Here is a 15,020-nt window from a genome sequence, read left to right on the forward strand (position 1 = left end):
ATGATGATTGTCAGATAGTTAGTTACATCTATCATCATACTTTCAAGTGAGCCAGTGCTTGCATTGTAGAGCTCCTGTATAACTCTCAAAGAAGTTTGTCATTACCTTTCCCCCTTCCATAGCAACATCTCACAATTTATTTGTAAATACCCAACTATCTAAGAGTAGACCAATTTGAAAATGAATCTCATTATTCTGGGATCTTTTAATAATACAGAAATAAAAATAATAGTTGCATTATAGATTTTCTATTAGCCAGGCTACAGTAAATTTATAGTAAAATCTGTTTTAGCATTGAAAACTGTGATTTGAATTCATTTCATAAAGAAAAGGTGCACAGCATCAAGCAGAGGATTGCTGTTCTCAGTAACCGTCTCATGTGACTCTACATGGCCCATTACCCATCCAGCAACAGCAACTCACCTCAATTCTTGCTAGTGTCAGATTTGCAAAGAATTTGTATTCTCTAAACACCTGAAAAATAAAGAACTAACTTTGTTCAAGAGAATGCTAGTACTGAAATTTAGCCTCATGTGTGTCTCCTCCCTAAAAGGCATTCTTTGCTGCCTGATTCTTCACATTCCTTAATTTAAGAACTTTGTTAGTTCTTTATTTTTACTCAATGTTAGCCCTACGCAAGAAATTTTAGATAACTTAATTAAAATTCTCTAATTTTCAGGTAACAACTTAATATACAAGGGAATATGTATGCATATTAACTTGGTAGTATTTAGTAGTGGAGGAATAAGTTGTAGAAACTAGTCTTGCCAGCCCGAAAATGATAGAAATAATATTATAGACTTCAGTGAGTATTATATATTTCCTGGTTGAGACAAGGCATATTGATGTATAAATTCCCTCTTTCGGTTCCTAAGAGTACTTCTAAGGCATATTTTGTTTTGTGACAGTTACTGTATGCCTTGAATAGTGTATGATTCTTTTTTCATGTGTCCTGACAGTTTTGAAATTTTCACTTTGATCATGCTCACTAATTTTTCACATTTGACAGTAAATTGTTTTTGAAAAAAATAATAGAAAGACAAAAGATAAAAAATACTGATGAACTGCATTACTATATAATAATATTAATTTTGTTCATTTCAGGAGAAAATTAAATCGTTACAGAATTAAATTAATTTTGTAAGTTTTGAAAAATTTAGGATGATTAATTAAATTCACGGTAGAACCAGTTTGGAAATCTCTTGTTATAAAAAAATCAAATCTATTGTCTTTTCTTCTAATAACAGAACAGTTATCTGTGTATCATTTTGGATGAAACTTTCTTCATTCTTCATGCCAGTAGCAGATATTTGACATAATCCTTGATAATAACTGCATGATTTTTTCTAAAATAAAGAGATTTAGCCAATTCCTAACATAAGACCTAAAGTTAGTTAATGCGTCTTTAATGATCTTTGGGGGAATTATACGGAATGAATTGTCCTCTTTCAATTGAAGTTGATAGACCTAGAATTCTAGCCATCATCAAGTTTATCTCTGTTTTAGTTTGAGGTTTGCAAGGGAAAACAAGATAATACAGGATGCATAAACTTTACTATTGTTTATAATAGTCACCCAAGTAGTCAAAATCAAAGGAAATGTAGGAAATCTGTGCACAACTTTATAAAGACCTAGAAAATTCAGTTGAAGGCCTGGATCTCATGGCAAAAACCTCATGAATTCAGGTGAAAACCTAGTGCCTATGATAATACCTCTTACAAGTAAAACTGGAGGTATACAACCCATGACAATGAATCATGCAAGTACATTTTATGGATCTGTGCTGGGAAGGCCCAAAGGTCAGTGGTAGAAGCTAGAAAGTCTATGCTGGTGGGGTGAATGATCTGTACCAATAGGTTGAGGGTTCTGCATTGGAGCTAAGAAGTGAATAAAATAAAATAAAATAAAATAAAATAAAGAGCTCCCCTGAAAAGTACCATAGCCTTTCTCAGAGATGAAGTCCTAAGCCACTCCAACAATGAGAACAGTCATCTTCATATCAGGAGCCAGGAAGCAATACTCAAAATGAACCGCAGACATTTTTAGCGACAAGGTCCCAAGCTCCTCTGGTGATAACAGCCAAGTTCATAACAAGACAGAAGCTCAGCAAGCTCCTCCAGGAGAAGCAACAGCTCCTAACAACAATTAGGAGGACCCACAGCACTCTAGGTCTCCTTTTTATGCTGGCAAGCTTTCTCAGGTGGGCCATCTATACTCAGCACCACACTGATTCAGTCCAGCTAGTGTTTAAATTGACTACCAGTTTTTAATTCAGTACACTCCCTATTTACTTTTTGTTTCTTTTTGACATGTAATTCACAGGGAAATTCTTAATTTAAATAAATTCATTTTTGTTCAATTTCATATACATATAGTATACTCAATATTTCATAAAATATCAATATATAAATGAAATATATTTTATTTGAAAAAGGAATTCTAGAGGAATTACATTTTGTTATAGACAGATGAGTATGCCCTCTCAGATTCCTGTACTGAATACTTAACCACCAGTGTGATGATATTTAGAAATTGGGCTTTAGCAAAGCAATTAAGGTTAAATGAAGTTATGTGGGTGAGGTTTATATTTGATGGTGTTAGTGCCCCAGTGAATAACTATAAAGGAGTTCTCCCCATCCTCTCTAAGGACACAGTGAAAGGAAGCAATTTGTAAGTTATACTTTATAATTTGAGCCCTCACCAGCAGCTGACCATGTCTGCATCCCGCTCTTAGGCTTTCCTGCTGTCAAAATTTGGGGAAAATACTTTTTTCATGGTTTATTTCACCCAGTTTTGTATTTTGTTATAGAACCCTTGAATGACTACATTTTAATACTTTTTACTCTAGCAGTCTGTGATATAATTTAAGTTTATTAAAAAATATTTCTGATTCTATGAGAAAGGCCTAATGTAAAGTGAATTACTAGTAATCATGTTTAACTTTTAACAATCACTAGTGTATCTTAGATTAGTTATACAAATTAAAATGTAATAATTTCTTGTATTATAAAGAATAATCTTCACTATAACATACAAAATTTCCAAAATATCATGCTTCCCAGGAGTATTCTGTATTAGCCCTATTATTTAAATCATATATGTGATATAAATTTTGTACATATGCTAATGTTTAGGAGGCTAAGGAAGAAAGGAAATGATGTTGGGATTACTATTTTTAAAATGTCTTACTTTCAGGGTAGTTTGGGTTGATGACACAGACCTACACGTCCTTTCTTTGTTTCCATGCTTGTATTTCTCTGATCATTCACATTCTAGACTAAACTTCTATATTCCTAAAGTAAAACAATATTTTATGGCACTACTTTAATCTCTTACACATTATTTCTTAAGTAGTTGTGCATTGCTAAAGACAAATATTTCATGTAAATTTGTTCTTTAAAATGAGACAAAATTAAATATTTTCAAAATGGATGCCATAATCATAAATGTACAAAAAAATATTATTAGATAAGAAATAGTTACATCGGGGCTGGAGATTTAGCTCAGTGGCATAAGTGCCTGCCCTGCAAGCAGGCAGTCGTGAGTTCGATCCCTGGTACCGATAAAAAGGAAAAAGACAAAAAAATTAAAAAAGAAATAGTTACATAATCTCCAGTTATATGAAAATCTTTATGGCATAAATTGGTTTGCCATAAAATAATTATACAGCAAGAATTACATACATGTTTGCCTGTATGAGCTGATATCCTATAAGAATAGTTACTGGAGTTCTGAAAAATAAGTAATATCTCATATTCTCCAAATATGACTAACAAATGACTTTCCTTTTTCATGAATATGAGTATCTTTTAAAACCAAGGCTGTGATATACACATTATATTTACCAAATTTTACAAAGGATACCCACTCTGTATTGTAATGTTGAGAACACATTTTAAAACTAAAATAATTCAATGTTTATCCAAAATGGAAGTTTTATTGGTTAGCCCATATTATATCTGAAAAACATACTTTTTGTTTAATTTTAATGTGAGAAAAAAACACTAAAAACTACGATACAGAGCTTCAAAACAAGATAATAGGAAATTAACAATGGTTAATATATTGCCTATTATTACCTTCAAAGTAGTTGCTCAGATTTAACGATACAGGCACACAAAGTTGATCAAACAATATAAGCATTCTTTTCAATGAATTAATAGAAATTAGTAGTATAATTATTTTAGCTGTCATCTACAGTTTAGTTACTTTTCTCTCACTGCTGAGACAAAATATTCAACATCTAAAATTGAGAGGAAAGATTAATTTTGCTCACAGTTTGTAGACGTTTCATCCATAATCAGCTAGTCCCAAGGCAGGCTGATACACAGCCAAGGGGAAACAGTTCATGGCAATGGAAGACACCAAAGGCAACAAGAGCAAAGGGGCAAAGGGGAGAAGCAAGCAACCCTTATACTGTATGCCAGCACCCGCCTGAGGTGGGAGCAGCACGCACACTGCCAATCCCACTGCCAGGCAAGGAACAAGTCACGAACTCTAGATTCAGCCATCTTTGAAAGGCCCACCCCGATAACGGCATGAGGCTTGGGGGAGCACCCAGACACAAGCCAGTGTCTTTTGAGCAGTTTCTTCCATCTTCAAATCTATTGTTTATAAACATAACTTCTTATCCAAGTTTCATTTTAGAGCTCACTCTAAAAGGATTTAAATGACTGTATTGAGACATAGATTGTATTAAAAAATCTGCACATAATTTGTGTAATATTTGAAAATATTAACATGCATATATATGATTCTAACACCAAAATTAACGTAATAAGTGTAGCCATTACATTCTAAAATTCCCTTTGGTATGTATGTGTATGTGTGAAAACAATTAATATGAAATTTACTCAATGATACACTATAATTGCCAAATACCATATTGTTAATGATAGGCACTGTATTGTATAATCAATCTCTATATTTTATTAATACTACATACCGAAACTTTAACTTTGTGGAGTAATATAATTCCCAATTCCCCCTTTCCTCAAACCCTGAAAATCATATTGGGTTCTCCACTTCTATAAGTTAGACAAAATCATACAAACACAACTTTTTCTCTTCAACGAGGCTGCCAAGCGGCGAACGCAGAGATGCAGATATTCGTGAAGACCCTAAGGGGCAAGACCATCACCCTTGAGGTTGAGCCCAGCGACACCAGTGAGAATGTCAAAGCCAAAATCCAAGACAAGGAAGGCATCCCACCCGACCAGCGGCTCCTGGTATTTGCCGGCAAACAGCTGGAGGACGGTCGGACTCTCTCGGACTACAACATTCAGAAAGAGTCCCACTACCCTGCACCTGGCGCTGCACCTGGCACTGCACCTGGCACTGCACCTGCGAGGTTCGATCATTGAGCGGTCTCTGCGCCAGCTGGCGCAAAAGTACAACTGCGACAAGATGATCTGTTGTAAGTGCTATGCCTGCCTGCACCCCCGTGCCCTCAACTGCCGCAAGAAGTGTGGCCACACCAACAACTTGCGCCCTAAGAAGAAGCTCAAGTAAAGCCTTGCCGGCCTCCCCTCCAACAGGTACTAGGCACCGTGGCCTCAGCGCCTGAATAAAGTCTTCGTCATTTGACGAGAGAGAGAGAGAGAGAGAGAGAGAGAGAGAGAGAGAGAGAGAGAGAGAGAGAGAGAGAGAGAGAGAACTTCAGGTTTTTCACGTTATCACAAGTACAGAAATTCCCTTCATCTGTAACGCTAATGTCTCTGTATATGTACGTACCACATTTTTAAATTCTTTTATCTTTCCATAGACTTCTCTTTTGTTTCTACCTTGGTTTTTATGAATAATGCTGCAAGGAATATGAGAGTGTAGAAACCTATTAAAATACTGATTTCAGTACTTTCATACATACATCCCTGTAAACAGGACAGCTGGGCAACTTTAGTAAGTCAGTATTTATATTTTTATACACCTCCACACTAATTTATGGAGTGGTAATGTTAGTTTTTATTCAAACAATGTGCAATTATAAAAGCAAATGATCATGTCAGTACAACAAATGAAACGTTTGACAAGATTCAGCGTATTCATGATTGAAATACTCAAAGTAAGAAAAGAAGGAATGTGCCTTAACGTAACAAGTGTCACATAATTGCAGACAGATAACATCATATAATGATTAAAAATTAAAAACTATTCCTCTAAAGCAGAAAGTTAGAGATATTCATTTTTGTGATTTTTTTACTCCATTTAGTACTGAATCCTTGCAAAAGCTATTAGACATGAAAAAGCAACATAAAACATGTAAGTTAGAAAGGAAGATGATAAATTGTCTTTGCTTGGAGATAATATAAAGTTAAATATAGAAAATCCTTCTGTTACACATCTGTAATCCCAGCACTCTGAAACTGATGTAGGAGGATAGCTAGTCCCCAGCTTGGACAACCTGGAGTCCTAGGGAATCTGTCTAAATGCAAAATATACTACAGATACAACTCAGTGTAATTAAATGGATTAAATTCCTAGGATTGAATAAATAACTAAAAGCAGATAAACAGAAGAAAAGTCAAAACCATAATGATTCCACCAAATATTCTCAAACAACCAAATAAATTAAAGTTACTTGATATAAAATCACCATAAAAATAAGATTTGAAAAGTAGCAATGAAGATTCTAAAAAATATTAAATTAACAATCCTATTAATAATATCAGAAATAATAAAATACATAGGGATCAGTTTGAACAGAAGGGAAAGACACACACTTAAAACAAACAAAAATACTGAAAGAAATCAAAGAAAACATAAATGGAGTGACGGTTCATATTCTTTGATTCAAAGAAACGGTATTAAACTATTCACACGAAAGGCAGTTACAGATTCATGATATCCCCATAAAAATCTCAATGGTGTCTTTCACTGAAACAGAAAAAGTAAATCCAAAAGTTTGTATGAAATCCAAAGTACTCAGAAGAACTAATGATACCTTGAGAAAGAAGAACAAAGTTAAAAGTCTCAATTTTCTGCTTTTAAATGTACTGAACGCTACAGTAATTAAAATGGTCTGATGTTAGAATAAAGAAAGACATGCACCTGTCCATAAATGAATGAATGAATAAAGAAAATGTGCTAATTAAATACACACTGACTACTACTTGGACCTTAAGAGGAAAAAATTAGAGACATTTTTAGAAAAATGGATACATTTAGAAAGTATGTTATGCTAAATAAATTAGACACACAAGCTTTAATACTGTATTGTGGCTTTCCTTTGAATAAGAGACAGTAGAAATAAAGAGTAGATAAAGGAGTGACACAGCATAATACGGACAAATCATCTGCACGTGGAAAGAGACCCAGAGGACCAAAGCGAGGACAGAGAGAAAGAAAGAGGAGGAGGAATTAAAATAACTAAGACGGGTTAGGTGCACATAGGAAGTACCCACAATGAAGATGAATTATAATCTCATAAACATGAGTTAAAAACAGTAACAGCGACTATGATAATGGGAAGGGCATCCTAAGAAATAGGAGGGAGACGTGTGATGAGGGGAGGGAACAAAACAGAACCAAGCTGTGATTGTACAGGCGCCTTCTCCTTCAGAGGAGTGTAAAGTGTTAGGTACAGACAGCACGGATTAATAAAAAGAAATGGGCCATAAAAAACATAAAAGAAGTAGAATGTAAACGAAGAATAGAACATCTGTGTATATGTGCTAACCCACCTTTGTCAAGGTGTCGATCATACTGAGCATGGAAAGGATAGGCTTTTCAGCAAGTGGTGGTGGAAAAACAGGGTGGATATAAATGAGAGAATAGAATCTGTAATACAACATACACAAAATCAACTCAAAAAGCATTAGAAACTTCATGTAAAACTGGAAACTGAAACTTTTGGGAGAAAACTTAAAGGAAAAGCTTTATAAAATTGGGCTTGGAATTACTGTTTTTGATTATGAAAACAAACCACAGTCACGAAACTTTAAAAATAAAAAAAGCACACTGTATGGAATTGATGACCTTCTTCACAGCAAAATAAGTCATTCACAGAGTGGAAAAGCAACCTATAGGAAGAAAGCCATTTGTCTGCAAGGAGCTGCAGGGCAGGTTCCTGGATGGCCTTGCACTGGCTCAGTTCTGTTTCCTTTCTCATATCAGTTCTCCAGAATAATGAAGAAGAATATGTCAGAAAGGCAGCATTGTGTGGTAAGGACAGGGCTGGTGGGTCCAGACTGATTTCTGCTCAGGCACTCCTTGGGGACTAAACTAACTTCAAGGTTGAGCCCAGTATAGGGACAGCCACACAGGGTTGAACCCTGGGTGGGCGACTTTCTGCAGCTATGATGCAAGTGGACCATCACAGCCAAGAATTTCCTGAGCCTTGAAGGACCAAATCACGATTAATTCCAGGTTTCCGTTGTCCCATGCTTCTCCTCTGTAAGTAGTAAACCCACTCCGTGTGACTTATGTACGGGGGTGTTCTTCCCGGAATCAGACAATTTGGCAACCAGTCGCAAATGCATATGGTAACACGCATGCCACAATAGGGCTGGGCATATAGCTCAGAGGCACAAGCGCCTGCCTGGCAAACCCAAGGTTCTGAGTTTGATCGCCAATACGAAAAAAACGTCACTATAAAATACTCAAATATAACGATTTAAATAATGAAAATGATTTGAATATACATTTGTCCCCCCAAAATACACAAATAGTGCCTTGTTAGTTGTCCTATAAAAATACATTGAACTGCATAATTTATAAATCACAGAAATGTATACCTGATAGTTCAGAAACTGGAAGTTTTTAAGATCAGTGCCAGATGAAAGTGTTACCACCTACCCTAGACAGGGTGTTTCACATATCCTCACTTTAGAAAACTGAGAGGACAAAGAGGGTGAAAGGGATTAGAAATGGATGGGCAGACCTGTCTCTGAAGCTTCTCATGACAGGTACTACTCCCCTTTGGGAGTGTGGAAGCCTCTGTCAATACCTGTCAATAGATTTATTTCTTAATACCATCATCTCGGAGTTTGATTTTCAATATATTTTGAACACATAGATTCAAACGTCATTAAATTTCACAAAACTAATCAGCAGTGAATTATAAATCTTCACCACAATATTACATCACCTTACACTTATATAGGAATGACTAATACTAAAAAACAAAAGATGACAATTGTGGGAGAAGTTGTGAAGAAATTAACCTCATGCTTTTTATTGCTTTCATAAATCTCAAAGGAAACTTAATTTTGAATGTATGATTTAGATTTGTTCTCTCAAAATAAACAACCGCGAGCCAATATAAACATCTCTTCCTTTAAGTCACAAGTGCTGTAAAGGGAAAGTGGCTGACACATTATTGTAAATTATTTTTTAAAAAGAAAATGACATCTAAAATTATTCAGAAGTGATTGATGCCCAAAATGTAGTTTGTAGAGGTGGTAGGTTGTTATGATGGCCAATGGATAATATCAATAACATTACATAGCTTCTACCCATATTGATGTTAATCATATGTGATTTATTTTGACCAATAGAACAGTATCATTTGTGCACTAGAATTTAACCTTGGTTCTTCCCTAGGACTTCTAAGTGATCATCTCTTTCTTGCCTAGTTTTGCATGCAGCAAATGAATCAGTCCCAATCAGTTCTAAAGACAAGTGATTCTGTAAGTAATAGATTAATTGGCAGTATCTTTGTAATTCTAGATATTACCAGTAGAACTTCTCAGGTAAATTCAGTACAAATTTCTAACCAACAACACTGTAAACAATATAATGATATTTATTTAACCTGATGAATTTTGGGTGGTCTGATACACAGTAATAAAATGTATATACTCCATGTTTCAAAATGCATAATCAGTGAACCAAACTGATAAATAACTTCAATTGTATCAGTTCTACTTTTGACAACAGAAGAATCCTGACTTACTGTCTGTCTACATGACTATGTGATTATGGAACACATTCTCTGAGAGTGATAGATATTTTTCCCTAAGTTATTAAAACTCAGTGTTGATTTCATCAGTAGGAGTTTTAATAATGGAAATATACTTGATGCTATACATGTATAGCTAATAGTAACAAAACTGAGACAAATCAATTTATTTCATTAGATGATGCAATAAGCACTAGATAAGAAAAATATGTTAATAATTTAGATTGTACTGTCTCCTATTAGTGAAGTGTATTATTAATACTAAGAGCCCCACATTGCTCTACTTTCCAATAAGTGCCTTTCCAAATTACTGTAATGTAGGCTGAATAATTTTAGAAACATTAAATAGTTTCACTGACTAATGTTGGCCATTTTAGTATTGTACATATTTAATTACTTTATACAATTTAAATGGATAATTCAAATTTAATGTTCCCAGCCCTTTTCTGAAAAATTTAAATTAATGGCTTTATTTTTAAAAGTTTAAATATGTGTTTTAAAAACAAAATTATCTCCTTCAACCTATTTCTATCCTTTAAAACTTTCAAAATATCTAAATTGAAAAATGCATTCATTCATTATACTAGAGTGTTAACACTAGTCATGTGTATAATCTGTGACAGGCAGTAGCTATGGCACTGGAAAATTTGGATATGAAAGACATGAAACTTAAACATTCAAAGTATATTAATAATTAACATTCAAAGAAAGTCCAGAGCACATGCAACAGAAGTAAATTAATAGAGAAAAATATGAACAAGTTAAAAATAATATTTATATTCAATAAACAGTTCATTCTATGTTCCAAAGTGTCAAAGACGTTTATTATACTGAAACACTTAAAGGGAAATAGAAAATAACTACCAGCTCAAGAACCAAGCAGGAAGCACAATTTCCTACAAATTCTGTTCAATTCAAACTTCACAGCAGCTCTGTAATGAACCCCATTTCCTCTGTCTTCTAAATACCCGAACAAATTTGTGTCAGATATGCCATAAAGTTACAGAATCTGAAGCACTGGGTGAAGTGTAGTAATGAATAAAACATGGGACACTACTTCCAATATTCTTAATGTTAGGAGGGAATGATAGGCATGGAAGTCATTGGGTAGTCGCTGTTTAGGAATAGAATGTAAGGTAATAGAAGAATCTATAATAAGATGTAGCAAGAAATTATAGAGACAAGATTAATTCAAAATGAGAAATTTTGCAATGATTCAGAGAGAAGCATCATTTATTTTGCCTTCCTCCATGTAACTTGATAAGAAGCAAATCAAAGGACACTGATAATTGATAGCATAACTTGGATGGAAAAATTGAAATGAAGATTGCTAAGCCTAAAAAGACTGATACACTGTCTGACTGGGCTGTGTGGAGTGGAATGACCTTTTCAACTGGTACTACACAGGTCCTTTCTGTGTTTCATGAATAAGGAGATTTTGCTACCATGAAACTTTTGGGAAATATCATGGTCTAGATTGATTTTTGCTCTTTTTTTTCTAGTGCCCTCCTTGCTAACCCACATGTAAGTGACCTCATTCCAGCATCTGTTCACATCACAGTAGAGACCAAACTGAGGATGAAACTGGATTCGGGTGGGAGCCCTATGAACCCTTGAATAAAATGTTAATTCATCTTGTAAAAAGAAAAGTTATCACTTTTTGAAGCAGTATTTGATATGAATAACTTGTTCCTTTAGTCAGTCAATTTGCGTAATAATATGAAAAGCAAGGTAACATTGGAAATGATCCTCTAGAGCACTGCTGGGCAGCGCTGCAGATGAGGTGTGATGAACCATTATCCTGATGGCAAAGCGTTCCATGGGTGCTATCTGAAGGAATATGAATTGATTCCAGGGAACACTTGGAAATAAGTGCAGATGCACAAAATGAAAGTCAATATTTTTACTAACTTCAATTTTCAATATAATTTAATTTCTACAAGAGTTCCCTGAGATACTTTTCAAATGAATGCACATTTAAATGAAAAAGTTTCACAAATAATAAATTATGTATAGAAGATGAAATAATAAAGTTTTTAGATACAAAGAAAGAACATTAAAAGGTGATAAAAACACATGGTGAATGTTCAATTTTTTATAGAATATGTTTTATAGCAAAAGAATCATTGCTGTCAATTCCTCTCACTTTGAACTCATGTCATTGCCCTTGACACTTTCCAAAAGAGTTCTGGAAGTCTTTCTTTGTGGGTATATCTGCAAGATGTGAACAAAAAATAGTGAATGATGCTGTCGCATGCCATGCAACAGAAAGGCAGGTTCCTAAAAAACATATGGTGCATCCTTACTCACCTTATGTAGAATCTGTGACACTGTGATTTCTGGCTCTTTCTCAAAGTCAAAATGAGCAGAAAGGTAAAACATTTTGGACTGATACTCAGGAAGAAGACTTCTGGGATTGATTCAGAAAATGGCTAGATGATTGAATAAGTGTTTTTAAATGCTAGAGGAGTTTTTTAAAGGTATTAATAGTGATGCATCTTTTATTTTAAGCAATTTTTTTAAATTTAAAAACTCACCATAGTTTTCTGTCATACCTCTTACTCTGTCTCCTCATCTTTCTGTGGCATTTGCAGTCACAGCTTTCAATTTTCTACATCTTACATTAACACTAAGTAAGGCAGACAAAGGGCAAAATAGTTACAAGCTATTTTGATACCCATTTAAATCTCACTTGTGTTTTTGGGTTGATAGTAATTTTAGAAAGTGTCTTAATTTTAAATGATCTAGGAAAAAAGGAACAGCTCCAAAGAGAAACACTGTTTTTTGTTAAACACAGTTTGTCTTTTTTTTAGTAAATTTTTACCACGAAAGTATTGCACAGTTCAAATATGACTATGAAAACAATCAGTTTAAAAAACATTACTCTTCAAACAAAGAACGTTTAGAGAACTGATGCTCTACTGTCTTTTTGACAGTGTTATTTCATTTACTACCTTGTATTGATTTTAGTAACTGACTTCACTTATATCTTTCCATCTGTAGGGTCTGAAAATAATATATTTTCCTCTTCAGCCCAGAATCAAAACAATAAATTTTTCCCTATTTTTTTGATAAAAATGAAGCATTATCTATAGTCTCTTGTATATTTTTCAATTAAAATACTCACACATTTGTATTCACGCGAAAGTTGTCTGTAGAAACTGCACCTTGTGAAGTAGTATTTTAAGGATGTGCAGCAATATAAAAGTTTTGTTAAAATCTTTGTTGCAAAATGTTTTTGCATGTTTCATATTTAAACAAAAGTTTTATTATTTGGTCTCAACATTATGTATAATTCTTTTCAGGTTTAAATATAAGGGGCACTTTTTCTCTTTTTTCATTTTTTATGAACTAGAGATTAAGGCCAGGGTCTCTGTGCTGACCTACATCTTTACCCCTCATCCTTCTTTAATTTATTTTATCTTCTCTTATTTTACTTTAGAAATGAGTCTTGTTTTGCTGCCTTGTTATGGGTTTGAATTTGTGATCATCCTGTTTCAACTCTTCCTTTCAGTAAAGCATGTATGTGCCACTACTCTTTAAGCAGAATTAAGATTTTCAAATTCATGTGCTTTGTTCCTGGCTCAAGATTCTCACTATGCATGTAGTTTAAACCAATGTCATCGTACAGTATAAATATTTAATGAACAGTAGTGTTTCATTTTTAATTCACCCTCATATAATGTTGTAGGACATAGAGAAAATGTAGAGCAAGATTTTTCCAGAGTGTAATGTGTATGATTACTAATCTAATACCAGACAGAGTCTATATTTCCAACTAAACCCTAAGAACCTAGCCAGTACTGGCAGAATTCATTTCTGCAAGCATTCTGGTTTTCTGATCAGTGACCAGAATCATCCATCATGCTGAGCTTACAGTAATTTAGGGCTTCTATGGCATGGATCCACAATCCCACCCTTGATTCTTCCTCACAACCAGGTCCAAAGGCTTCTAAATCAGTGTGATTGCGTTCAGTCACAGCATTGTTCTCTCTTGCTTGCAACCAATTTTCTGTATTCTTGTTTTGGGACAAAATATTTGACATATGCAATATAAAGGAGAAGAGGTTTATTTATCTCAGCATAGCTGAGGGTTCAGACCAGGTTCACCTGGCTCCGAAGCAGGAGGAACATCATGTTGGTGGCACAGATTAGAAAAAGTACAAGGCTGGCAGGCACCAGGAGTCAGGTATAATCGCCAAGGTTACTGTCTCTAGGATTCACCAGACACATCCAGGAACATGCTTCACTCATTCTAGGAGTCTTGATGATAGCCATGCAGACAATCATGATTAAAAGCAACATCCTTACATTGACATTCAGAGACCTGCATATGTACACTAGCTGTCACTCTGTCCAAGAACCTATCCCGATTTCTCAACTGGGCCACACTGCATTGACTTGTTAAAAATATTATGCTATGTAAGGTCTTAACCCAAAACACACATTTTAATTTCAAATTTTTCATAGAGAATAAGGCGTGATTACTTGCTCAGACATTTTGAAATTAAATAGTTTGCTTTGAATTAGATTTACCTTGAATAGCTGTTCAACTTTGAAAATGTTACTGAATATTACTGTCCTCTATTTTCACTAAATCAAAATATGAATAAATATCATAAAATTTACATTTAAGAAAGTTTTATATTAATAATGTTTTAACCAATCATTGGAAAACTGCTCAGGATTCCAAGTAAACAAAAATAGTAAATGAATGTCTTTACAGGATATAATAGAAATTTCTATGGTGAAAGTTCTTGCACTATAAAGTTACAAAATAAGCACAATTTCAATTGTCTTTCTTTGCCTTTGGCCTTGATATAGGTCTAAAAGTAGTTTAATCTTATTCTCAGCTTTTACTTTAAATGTATGTATTGAACATACATTTACGTACATACATAGGTATAGAATGGCTTAGGATCATCTGTTTCCATGATTATCATTCCACCTAACCTCACAATTACAGATCCTTTAAAAGGATAATAAAATGCACTACAATGTGCAGAAATCTAGGACTGACTCTAAAATCCAATATTAGTGGGTGGCAATATACACAGGTGAATTGTGAGAAGGTTTTATACACAGGTATTCTTGGAAACAGATACTGTATATCAAAATAACT

At 34.2% G+C, this 15,020-nt stretch overlaps 1 long non-coding RNA gene and 1 pseudogene across 1 annotated transcript in view; one reads left to right on the forward strand and one right to left on the reverse strand.

Moving 5' to 3' along the window:
• Positions 1-15,020, reverse strand: part of LOC134475903 (uncharacterized) — a 61,978-nt gene that overhangs the window by 16,014 nt on the left and 30,944 nt on the right. The window lies entirely within an intron of this gene.
• LOC100730946 (ubiquitin-ribosomal protein eL40 fusion protein-like) lies at positions 5,088-5,511 on the forward strand (annotated as a pseudogene).

Source organism: Cavia porcellus, unplaced genomic scaffold (genome assembly GCF_034190915.1).
Source record: "Cavia porcellus strain 051 isolate PalLab524CR breed Dunkin Hartley unplaced genomic scaffold, mCavPor4.1 scaffold_5, whole genome shotgun sequence".
NCBI lineage: Eukaryota > Metazoa > Chordata > Mammalia > Rodentia > Caviidae > Cavia > Cavia porcellus.